We start from the raw sequence: 13,780 nt of genomic DNA, 5'->3' as shown, positions 1-13,780 counted from the left end.
AGTGAACCAGACCTACCTGCTAGTGTTGGAGGTTTTCCTGCAAAGGAGGGTGGTGGCTCTGTTTCACCATGGAGACAATGAAACTGGTAGCAGAAGTTCTTGGAAGTACTCCTTGGGGTGAGCCCTCCTAGAGTCTGTCATTAGCCCCACCAAAGAGCCCAGGTAGGCTCCAGTGTTGGGTGTCTCAGGCCAAACAACCAACAGGGAGGGAACCCAGCCCCACCCATCAACAGTCAAGTGGATTAAAATTTACTGAGCTCTGCCCACCAGAGCAGCAGTCAGCTCTACCCATCACTAGTCCCTCCCATCAAGCTTCTTAGATAGCCGCATCCACCAGAGGGCAGACAGCAGAAGCAAGAAGAAATACAATCTTGCAGCCTGTGGAACAAAAACCACATTCACAGAAAGATAGACAAGATGAAAAGTCAGAGGGCTACATACCAGATGAAGGAACAAGATAAAACCCCAGAAAAACAACTAAATGAAGTGGAGAAGGGCAACCTTCTGGAAAAATAATTCAAAATAATGATAGTGAGGATGATCCAGGACCTCAGAAAAAGAATGGAGGCAAAGATTGAGAAGATGCAAGAAATGTTTAACAAAGACCTAGAAGAATTAAAGAACAAATAAACAGAGATGAACAATACAATAATTGAAATGAAAACTACACTAGAAGGAATCAATAGCAGAATAACTGAGGCAGAAGAATGGATAAGTGACCTGGAAAACAGAATTGTGGAATTCATGGCTGTGGAACAAACTAAAGAAAAAAGAATGAAAACAAATGAAGACAGCCTAAGAGACCTCAGGGACAACATTAAACGCAACAACATTCGCATTATAGGGGTCATAGAAGGAGAAGAGAGAGGGAAAGGACCAGAGAAAATATTTGAAAAGATTATAGTAAAAAACTTCCTTAACATGGGAAAGTAAATAGCCACCCAAGTCCAGGAAGCACAGCAAGTCCCATACAGGATAAACCCAAGGAGAAACATACAAAGACACATAATAATCAAATTGGCAAAAATTAAAGACAAAGAAAAATTATTGAAAGCAGCAAGGGAAAAACCACAAATAACATACAAGGGAACTTCCATAAGGTTAACAGCTGATATCTCAGCAGAAACTCTACAAGCCAGAAGGGAGTGGCATGATACATTTAAGGTGATGAAAGAGAAGAACCTACAACCAAGATTACCCTACCCAGCAAGGATCTAATTCAGATTCCATGGAGAAATCAAAAGCTTTACAGACAAGCAAAAGCTAAGAGAATTCAGCACCACCAAACCAGCTCTACAACAAATGCTAAAGGAACTTCTCTAAGTGAGAAACACAAGAGAAGAAAAAGACCTACAAAAACAAACCCAAAACAATTAAGAAGATGGTCATAGGAACATACAAATCGATAATTACCTAAACGTGAATGGATTAAATGCTCCAAGCAAAAGACACAGACTTGCTGAATGGATACGAAAACAAGACCTATCTATATGCTGTCTACAAAAGACCCACTTCAGACCTAGGGACACATACAGACTGAAATTTAGGGGATGGAAAAATATATTCCATGCAAATGGAAATCAAAAGAAAGCTGGAATAGCTATAGTCATATCAGATAAAATAGACATTAAAATAAAGAATGTTACAAGAGACAAGGAAGGACAGTACATAATGATCAAGGGATCAATCCAAGAAGAAGATATAAAAATTATAAATATATATGCACTCAACATAGGAGCACCTCAATACATAAGGCAACTGCTAACAGCTACAAAAGAGGAAATCGACAGTAACACAATGATAGAGGGGGACTTTAACACCTCACTTACACCAATGGACAGATCATCCAGAGAGAAAATTACTAAGGAAACAGAAGCTTTAAATGACACAATAGACCAGATAGATTTAATTGATATTTATAGGACATTCCATCCACAAACAGCAGATTACACTTTCTTCTCAAGTGTGCACAGAACATTCTCCAGGATATATCACATCTTGGGTCACAAATCAAACCTCAGTAAATTTAAGAAAATTGAAATCATAACAAGCATCTTTTCTGACCACAACGCTATGAGATTAGAAATGAATTACAGGGAAAAAATGTAAAAAACACAAACACATGGAAGCTAAACAATAAGTTACTAAATAACCAAGAGATCCCTGAACAAATCAAAGAGGAAATCAAAACATACCTAGAAACAAATGACAGTGAAAACATGATGATCCAAAACATATGGGATGCAGCAAAAGCAGTTCTAAGAGGGAAGTTTATAGCTATACAAGCCTAGCTCAAGAAACAAGAAAAATCTCAAGTAAACTATCTAACCTTACACCTAAAGGAACTAGAGAAAGAGGAACAAACAAAACCCAAAGTTAGCAGAAGGAAAGATATCATGAAGATTAAAGCAGAAATAAATGAAATAGAAACAAAGAAAACAATAGCAAAGATCAATAAAACTAAAAGCTGGTTCTTAGAGAAGATAAACAAAATTGATAAACCAGTAGCCAGACTCATCAAGGAAAAGAGGGACAGGACTCAAATCAATAAAATTAGAAATGAAAAAGGAGAAGTTACAACAGACATCACAGAAACACAAAGCATCCTAAGAGACTACTAGAAGCAACTCTATGACAATAAAATGGACAACCTGGAAGAAATGGACAAATTCTTAGAAAGGTATAACCTTCCAAGACTTGATCAGGAAGAAACAGAAAATATGAACAGACCAATCACAAGTAATGAAATTGAAACTGTGATTAAATATCTTCAAACAAACAAAAGTTCAGGACCAGATGGCTTCCCAGGTGAATTCTATCAAACATTTAGAGAAGAGCTAACAGCCATCCTTCTCAAAATCTTCCAAAATATTGCAGGGAAAGGATCATTCCCAAACTCATTCTATGAGGTCACCATTACCCTGATACCAAAACCAGACAAAGATACTACAAAAAAAAAAGAAAATTACAGACCAATATCTCTGATGAATATAGATGCAAAAACCATCAACAAAATACTAGCAAACAGAATCCAACAACACATTAAAAGGATCTTCCACAATGATCAACTGGGATTTATCCCAGGGATGTAAGGATTCTTCAATATATGCAAATCAATCAATGTGATACACCATATTAACAAATTGAAGAATAAAAACCATATGATATCTCAATAGATGCAGAAAAAGCTTTTGACACAATTCAACACCCATTTATAATCAAAACGCTCCGGAAAGTGGGCATAGAGGGTACCTACCTCAACATAATAAAGGCCATATATCACAAACCCACAGCAAACATCATTCTCAATGGTGAAAAACTGAAAGCATTTCCTCTAAGATCAGGAACAAGACAAGATGTCCACTCTCACCACTATTATTCAACAAAGTCTTGGAAGTCCTAGCCACAGGAATCAGAGAAGAAAAATAAATAAAAGGAATCCAAATTGGAAAAGAAGAAGTAAAACTGTCACAGTTTGCAGATGACATGACACTATACATAGAGAATCCTAAAAATGCCACCAGAAAATTACTAGAGCTACTCAATGAATTTGGTAAAGTTGCAGGATACGAAATTAATGCACAGAAATCTCTTGCATTCCTATACACTAATGATGAAAAATCTGAAAAAGAAATTGTGGAAGCACTCCCACTTACCATTGCAACAAAAAGAATAAAATACGTAAGAATAAACCTACCTAGGGAGACAAAAGACCTGTATGCAGAATACTATAAGACACTGCTGAAAGAAATTAAATATGATACCAACAGATGGAGAGATATACCATACTCCTGGATTGGAAGAATCAACATTGTGAAAATGACTATACTACCCAAAGGAATCTACAGATTCAATGCAATCCATATCAAATTACCAATGGCATTTTTTACGGAACTGGAACAAATCATCTTAAAATTTGTATGGAGACACAAAAGACCCCGAATAGCCAAAACAGTCTTGAGAGAAAAAAATGGAGCTGGAGGAATCAGACTCCCCAACTTCAGATTATACTACAAAGCTACAGTAATCATGACAATATGGTACTGGCACAAAAACAGAAACATAGATCAATGGAACAAGATAGAAAGCCCAGAGATAAACACATGCACCTATGGTCAACTTATGTATGACAAAGGAGGGAAAGATATACAATGTAGAAAAGACAGTCTCTTCAATACATGGTGCTAGGAAAACTGGACAGCTACATGTAAAAGAATGAAATTAGAGCACTCCCTAACATCATACACAAAAATAAACTCAAAACGGATTTGAGACCTAAATGTAAGACCAGACACTATAAAACTCTTAGAGGGGGCTTCCCTGGTGGCACAGTGGTTGAGAGTCCACCTGCTGATGCAGGGGACCGGGTTCGTGCCCCGGTCTGGGAAGATCCCACATGCCGCGGACTGGCTGGGCCTGGGAGCCATGGCCGCTGAGCATGCACGTCCGGAGCCTGTGCTCCACAATGGGAAAGGCCACAGCAGTGAGAGGCCCGCATACCACACACACAAAAAAAAAACTCTTAGAGGAAAACATAGGAAGAACACTCTTTGACATAAACCACAGCAAGATCTTTTTATCCACCTCCTAGAGTAATGGAAATAAAAACAAAAATAAACAAATGGGACCTAATGAAACTGAAAAGCTTTTGCACAACCAAGGAAACCATAACAAAGACAAAAATACAACCCTCAGAATGGGAGAAAATATTTACAAATGAATCAATGGACAAAGGATTAATCTCCAAAATATATAAACAGCTCATGCAGCTCAATATTAAAAAAACAAACAACCCATTCCAAAAATGGGCAGAAGACCTAAATAGATATTTCTCCAAAGAAGACATACAGATGGACACAAAGCAGATGAAAAGGTGCACAACATCACTAATTATTAAAGAAATGCAAATCAAAACTACAATGAGGTATCACCTCACACCAGTTAGAATGGGCATCATTAGAAAATCTACAAACAACCAATGATGGAGAGGGTGTGGAGGAAAGGGACCTCTCTTGCACCATTGGTGGGTATGTAAATTGATAGAGCCACTACGGAGAACAGTATGGAGGTTCCTTAGAAAACTAAAAATAGAATTACCATATGACCCACTTACTGGGCATATACCCTGAGAAAACCATAATTCAAAAAGACACATGCACCCCAATGTTCATTGAAGCACTATTTACAATAGCCAGGTCATGGAAGCAACCTAAATGCCCATCAACACATGAATGGATAAAGAAGATATGGTCCATATAGACTATGGAATATTACTCAGCCATAAAAAGGAATGAAATTGAGTCATTTGTTAAGATGTGGAAGGTTCTAGAAACTGTCATACAGAGTGAAGTAAGTCAGAAAGAGAAAAACAAATATCATATATTAATGCATGTATGTGGAACCTAGAAAAATGGTATAGAAGAACCGGTTTGCAAGGTAGAAGCTGAGACACAGAAGTAGAGAACAAACGTATGGACACCAAGCGGGGAAAACTGCGGTGGGGTGGGGATGGTGGTGTGCTGATTTGGGCGATTGGGATTGACATGTATATACTGATATGTATAAAATTGATGACTAATAAGAACCTGCAGTGTAAAGAAACAAAGAAACAGACAAAAAAACAACTAATACTAAGCTTTCTTTGGGTTATTTGTATGGATATATGTTAATATAAATGTTTCATACATTACAAGAAATTTCTAAAAATCTTATATGTTCTGTTATAATGTAATTAGTCATAATTGTAGTTATTACTTTAAAATGTATATCTCAGAAGTAACTAAATTTCCTTGTCAATTGCATTATTATGAACTTTCATCAAATCTTTAACCATGGTCATTTTTAAGTCTTTTGTCATTTCCAGACAGTTCTGGGTGTACTCTGATGCATTTGTATATGTGTTCCTATAAAAGGGTTTCATCTTCAAGGAATTCATGGAAAAGACTCTGACAAGTACAGGTTTCTGGTAACTGACTATACTGCTGAACTGAATGAATAAGCATGTTCAGAACTCTAATGGAAAACTGATGAATTCATAAAAGTATTAACAAAAGATGAAGATTAAAAAAATTAATTACATGGGACTGAGTGAACTGATGAGGATGATTATAATTTTTGTGACTTTCTGTTTGAATAAAAAAAAATTCCACAAGGACTCAGAGGCAAAAAATATACAAATCAATTTTCACTGCAAAGTAAAGGAGCTGTTACAGTGGAGGATTACTGGACTGAATGTCAATATTATGACATAATATGAGTGTGTTTCATGTTTGGTAATTGCAATCATTGTTGCTTTTGTTGTAGTCATCCATTTACAATTCTTGGTGTCAGTTTATTATCTCTTGTAAAAATAAAATACAGTGTGTGTGTGTGTGTGTGTGTGAAAAAAATAAGCTTTTGTACAGCAAAGGAAACTATAAACAAGATGAAAAGACAACCCTCAGAATGGGAGAAAATATTTTCAAATGAAGCAATTGATAAAGAATTAATCTCCAAAATTTATAAGTAGCTCATGCAGCTCAATATCAAAAAAACAAAAAATCCAATCCAAAGATGGGCAGAAGATCTAAACAGACATTTCTCTGAAGAAGGTATACAGATTGCCAACAAACACATGAAAGAATGCTCAGTAACACTAATCATTAGAGAATTGCAAATCAAAACTACAATGAGGTATCACCTCACACCAGTCAGAAGGGCCATTATCAAAAAATCTACAGACAATAAATGCTGGAGAGGGTGTGGAGAAAAGGAAACCCTCCTGCACTGTTGGTGGAAAATTAAGTTGATACAGTCACTATGGAGAACAGTATGGAGGTTCCTTAAGAAACTAAAAATAGAACTACCATACGACCCAGCAGTCCCATTACTGAGCATATACCCTGAGAAAACCATAATTCAAAAAGAGTCATGTACCACAATGTTCATTGCAGCTCTATTTACAATAACCAGGATGTGGAAGCAACCTAAGTGTCCATCGACAGATGAATGGATAAATAATATGTGGCACATATATACAATGGAATATTACTCAGCCATAAAAAGAAATGAAATTGAGTTATTTGTAGTGAGTTGGATGGACCTAGAGTCTGTCATACAGAGTGAAGTCAGTCAGAAAGAGAAAAACAAATACCGTATGCTAACACATATATATTGAATCAGGAAAAAAAAGGTTATGAAGAACCTAGGGGCAGGACAGGAATAATGACACAGATGTAGATAATGGACTTAGGACACGGGGAGGGGAAAGGGTAAGCTGGGACAAAGTAAGAGAGTGTCATGGATTAATATACTACCAAATGTAAAATAGGTACCTAGTGGGAAGCAGCTGCAAAGCACAGAGAGATCAGCTCAGTGCTTTGTGACCACCTAGAGGGATGGGTAGGGACGGTGGGAGGGAGATGCAAGAGGGAGGAGATATGGGGATATATGTATATGTATAGCTGATTCACTTTGTTATAAAGCAGAAACTAACACACCATTGTAAAGCAAATATACTGCAATAAAGATGTTAAAAAAATTAAACAAAATTAAAAATTCAGTTCCCCAGTCACACAAGTCACATTTTAAGTGCTCAGTAAACACGTGACTAGGAGCTACAGTATTGGACAGAAAAGATATAGAACATTTATCACCATGGAAATTTCTGCTGGCGAGTTCAATTGTTCTACCGAGCTGTCTTTTGGTAGCATTGAATTTATCTCTGTGCTCTTTTGAGCACTATTTTGGAGTGGTTAGTACTTTTTTTCTATAACATTTCTCGTCTTTATAAATGACACAGTTGATGAACTGAAGTGTCCTCTTTGGGTCCATGAGTAGTTCTGAATGTGCTGGTCTCACCAGACAGCTTCAGTTCTGTGTAGACCCATGGTGTGGAGCTCAATTAAAAATAACTTTGCACCTGCTCATTCGCTCAGCACAACTGAGAAGGGAAATAGGCTTCTGCATTGTTCCCTGAGTCCAGTCAGCCAGGCAGTCACCCTCTCCCCTCTGCCCACTCACACACCTGGTCTGCTCTCTATAAAAAGGTACAGAAGACAAATTTGCCATATTGTCAAAATGCTGAATCTATGAATTATATTGATGCTTCTTCATGTCAGCCAGTTCCTTTTCAAGAAATCAAAACACCAACTGAGCTCAGTTTTAGAAGTGAGCTACCTTGATAAGACCTCAGGTAATGCAGGTATATTGAAGATGCAGGGCTCAATGAAACTGTGGACATTTTGTGATTGGAGCAAGGACCTGGATTGGAAAAGTGGAGATTCTGAACTGCCAGAGCATATGAGATAACAGAGGGAGGGAGTAATAGCAAGGTGGTTTTTATAGAGTCATGCAAGGCCACGAAGACCAACTTCCCACAGGGCCAGGACATTTGCAGACATAAGGCTCTGCATTGGGCTTTCCTCTATGGTCAGGAATTCCATAAAGATTGTGTGAAAGACCCCAACGGTGATGTTCAGTAGGACAAGTAGGGACACCATCAGGTTATAATGGTCTATCTAAGATACAGGCAAACACTGCCAGACACTGCAGCTGCTTCTCAGTTCTGCTGTAGTGTCCCGAGGTCATCAAGTTTAGCCTCTGGGATTCCCTGAGATTGACATGCTACACATTAATAAGGAATATATGGTCAGTTAGGTGGAATCTCCCTGTTCTGTGCTCCATAACTCAGTTTTTCTGGAGGTATGGGGAATTTTTTTCTGGATAACAATGGGGAAGTTCTTTTTAAAAAATCTGTAAAGAAACAGAAAACAAATATACATTGTTCATAAAGGTGCCCACACAGTGGCACTGACCAGGCAATGACCTCAATCCCTCAAGCTCAGCACCCCAAGCCTAGGGTGTCCTGGGCTTTACCCAGGACACAAGACTGCCTATTTCACAATGTCCAGTAAAGTCATAGCTGTCATGTGCCAAGACTCTCAGTCACAATCTCACGGGAGGTAAAGTTAGAAGCTGCTATCTGAGTATGGATTTAGGATAGGGCCAGTTTGTTACAGGGCTCAAATGCATAATGGAGTCCAGATCAGATAACCTACAGGGATTTGTTCTTTGAGAGGGAGAATCTGACTTTGGAAATTTCTCATAGGTTCCTGGCATAATGACCTCTTACCCAGAAAGGCCCTGTCCCTCCATCTCCTGAAGGAATTCATGTTCCACTTCACTTACCTGACTTCCTGTTCACCATGGGAAAGACTCCTGGCCCAGTCTCTAGGGAACTTCCTGACCTACTATCTATGTGGGGACATATTGATGCCTATCTCCTGATATAACTGAAGCAACAGATCTGCATATCTGGAGTTACTCAGGAGTACTTTAGACAAACATAATATATATATTTTTTTAACATCTTTATTTGAGTATAACTGTTTTACAATAGTGTGTTAGTTTCTCCTTTACAACAAAGTGAATCAGTTATACATATACATATGCAAACATAATATTTTTTAAAAATTAAAACATTTTAATTAAAAATTAATTTAAAAGCTAAAAGCATTTCCTCTAAGATCAGGAACAAGACAGGGATGTCCACTGTCACCACTTTTATTCAACATAGTTTTGGAAGTCCTATCTACAGCAAGCAGAAAAGAAAAAGAAATAAAATGACTCCAAATTGACAAAGAAGAAGTAAAACTGTCACAGTTTGCAGATGACACGATACTATACATTGAAAACCTAAAGATGTCACCAGAAAACTACTAGAGCTCATCAATGAATTCAGAAAATTTGCAGGATCAAAATTAATATACAGAAATCTGTTGCATTTTAGAAAGGAAACAATTGCATTTACCACTGCATCAAAAAGAATAAAATACCTAGGAATAAACCTACCTAAGGAGGTAAATGATGTATACTCAGAAAACTATAAAACAATGAGGAAAGAAATTGAAGATGGAAAGATATACTGTGTTCTTGGATTGGAAGGACTAATATTGTTAAAATGACCATACTCCCCAATGCAATCTACAGATTCAATGCAATCCCTATCAATATACTAATGACATTTTTCACAGAACTAGAACAAATAATTTTAAAATTTGTATGGAAACATGAAAGACCCCAAATAGCCAAAACAGTATTGAGAAAGAAGAACAGAGATGGAGGAATAACACGCCCTGACTTCAGACTATACTAGAAAGCTACAGTAATCAAAATAGAATGGTACTGGCACAAAAACAGACACATAAATAAATGAAACAAAATAGAAAACCCAGAAATAAACCCACACATTTGTGGTCAATTAATTTATGACAAAGGAGGCAAGAATAAACAATGGTGGAAAGACAGTCTCTTCAATAAGTGGTGCTGGGAAAACTGGACAGCTACATGTAAAAGAATGAAATTAGAACACTTTCTACCCCATATACAAAAATAAACTCAAAATGTGTTAAAGACCTAAACGTAAGACTGGATACCATAAAACTCCTAGAGGAAAACATAGGCAAAACACTCTTTGACAAATCATAGCAATATTTTTTTGGATCTGTCTCCTAAAGCAAAGGAAATAAAAGCAAAAATAAATAAATGAGACCTAATTAAATTTAAAAGCTTTTGCACAGCAAAGGAAACCATAAACAAAACAAAAAGACAACCTACAGAATGGGGGAAACTATTTGCAAATGATATGACTGATAAGGGGTTAGTATCCAAATATATAAACAGCTCATAGAACTCAACATCAAAAAACAAACAATCTGATTAAAAGATGGGAAGGAAATCTAAATAGACATTTTTCCAAAGAGGACATACAGATGACCAACATGTACATGAAAAGATGCTCAACACTGTTAATCATCAGGGAAATGAAAATCAAAACCACAATGAGGGTGGGGATTCCCTGGTAGTCTGGTGGTTAGGACTCAGCATTTTCACTGCTGTGGCCTGGGTTCAATCCCTGGTTGGGGAACTAAGATTCCATAAGCTGCATGCTGCAGCCCTAAAAAATGAAATCCACAATGAGATATCACCCCACACCTGTCAGAATGACTATCATCAGAAAGAACACAAATAACAAATGTTGGTGAGGATGTGGAGAAAAGGGAATCCTTGTACACTGTTGGTGGGAATGTAAATTGGTGCAGCCATTGTGGAAAAAAGTATGAAGTTTTCTCAAAAAGCTATAAATAGAACTACCATATGACCCAGTATATATTCCATTCCTGGGTAAATATCCAAAAGAAACAAGAACATTAATTTCAAAAGATACAAGCACCCCAATGTTCATTGCAGCATTATTTACAATAGCCAAGATATGGAAGCAACTTAGGTGTCCATCAACAGATGAATGGATAAAGAAGCTGTGGTATATATATACAATAGAATGCTACTCAGCCATGAAGAAAAATGAAATTTTGCCATTTGCAACAGCATGGATGGGGTTGGAGGGTATTATGCTAAGTGAAATGAGTCAGATGGAGAAAGACTAATACTGTTATGATATCATTTTTAAGTGGAATCTAAGAAATACAAACAACTGGTGAATAAAACCAAAAAGAAACAGACTCACAGATATAGAAAACAAACTAGTGGTTCCCAATGGGGAGAGGGAACGGGGAGGGGCAATATAGACATAGGGGATTAAGGGGAACAAACTATTAGGTATAAAATAAGCTACAGGGATATATTGTACAACACAGGGAATATAGCCAATATTTTATAATAACTGTAAATGAAGCATAACTTTTAAAGATTGTGAATCACTATATTATACACCTGTAACTTACATAATATTGTACATCAACTATACATCAATAAAAAAAATTTCGTAAAGAATAAGCAGAATACCTACTTAATGTGAGGACACACTAAGAACATTTATCCCCTCAAAAGAGTGGGCTTTTCTTCCTGTCATTGTGTTTTGATTGTATATTGACCAGGGAAGCATAAGAAAGGTGAAGAGCACCTGAGCCTGCCTCCACCGCAGCTTGAGGCCAGCCCATCGGGCCAGGGATGGTCGCATCTGTACATCCTGAAGAGCACAGCCTGTTTTAACTGCGGTCATCTGATAGTAGATATTCCTCTACAAGGATAAAATATTGAGACATGAGAAAAGGAAAAAGAGTAGCCAACGATGAACAGAAGGCAGTAACAAGGGCTTCCTGTACCTTCTGAGATTACTTCACCACAGACCCACCTTCTCCCAGCAGGTCCCTCCCATTGGCACCCTGCTCCCAGTCATGAGGAAGGCCTCATTATCCTTGGTTTATGCAAAGCCCCAGGGACAAGACTCCAGCTAGTCTACATTTGTCCCGTGCAGCTGGATTGCTTATCCTCGACTCCCCTTAAGTCACACAGGTACTTTAGCTAAAGGAACCCCCTATCCATTCCTCCTGTTTCCCGTGAAGACCTTCCCTGAAACCCCACCCAATGGCCGAGTCAGCATGGATCAGGTGAGCTGGGAAAGGGGAGAATTCTCACCACTTGAGTGTTCTGTGTGGGGATCTTTCTTTTAGGGTCTGGGTTACAAATACAGGAGCCACTGAAGGACATTGGGGCAGCTTCTCCTTTTCCAGATTTCTCTCTGCTTATTTCCAGAGAATAGGTAGGCAAAATAACAGTTCCCAAAGATGTACCTGGCATGAGTACCTGGAACCAGTGACTACATATGGGAAAGGGACTTTGATTAAGTTAAGGATCTTGGGATGGGAGATGATCCTGGATTAAGCGGGTGGGCCCAGTCTAATTTAAAAGGACTTGCAAGCATGGGAGTGCTGCCAAAACTCAGGCTCTGTTCACCTGTGCTAAATAGAAATGCAGAGACAGAGTTTTGTGTGAATAGAAAAGAATAGCTTTATTGCTTTGCCAGGCAAAGGGGCTACAGTGGGCTAATGCTCTCAAAACTGTGTGTCCCACCCTGGAGGGGTAGTAAGGAGTCTTATAGTAATGGTTCAAGGAGTAGGGCGTGATCAGCTTGTGGACATTCATTGGTTGGTCATGAAGTAATTGGGAGTCAGCATCATCAACCTTCTGGTTCCACCAGTCTGGGGTCTACATGCTTGTGAGCAGTTTTCATCTGGTGGGGGTCTGCTTCCTATAAAAACAACTTAGGAATGTGTGTCAGGCCTTTATCTATGTCTGTCAGGGAACTGTGAGTTCAGTGATTCTGCCACATGGCAGACTTATAGTCTAAACTTTTACCAGTTCTCCAGCCCCACATCTATTCTTTGTTTTTCCATCTTCACATTTCCCAATCATTAACTCTTGAGTCAGCCTTTTACTTCAAAAGACAGGGAAACGGGCTTGTTCACGGTTTCAGGAGTCCTTATAAATTACAGAGGGAAACAAGAGAGTGTGGTTAAGAGAAGAAAATGTGATGACATTTCTGAATGTCATTCAGGCAGCCTGAATCTGAGTGATCAGGGGCCATAAATCAAGGAATGTGGGTGGTCTCTAGAAACTGGAAAAGGCAAGGAATGGATTTTCCCCTAGAGGCTCCAGAAGGAGGGTAGCTCTGCTGACACTTCATTTCAGGGGTCTGACCTCCAGAATTGTAAGATAATAGATTCATGTTGTTTTAAATTAACTAATTTTGTGGTCATTTTTACAGCAGCAAAAGGAAGCTAATATGAAATTAGAAATGTTTGGTTTGGCTACATAGCAATATGATAAATAATAATCTATAAAAACTGAAATGATTATACAAATTATTAAATAGTATATAAACTTGTAAAAGTGTTCTTTTTAAATTATAATGCTGAACTTTGCATGGATGAAGACACAAGCCTCCACGATACAGCAAAACTGTATATGATAGTGAATTAAGAGCCAGGAAATCTGGAGT

This window comes from Kogia breviceps, chromosome 3, assembly GCF_026419965.1.
Source record: "Kogia breviceps isolate mKogBre1 chromosome 3, mKogBre1 haplotype 1, whole genome shotgun sequence".
In the NCBI taxonomy this organism is placed as follows: Eukaryota; Metazoa; Chordata; class Mammalia; order Artiodactyla; family Physeteridae; genus Kogia; species Kogia breviceps.
This window is presented reverse-complemented; position numbering follows the sequence as displayed.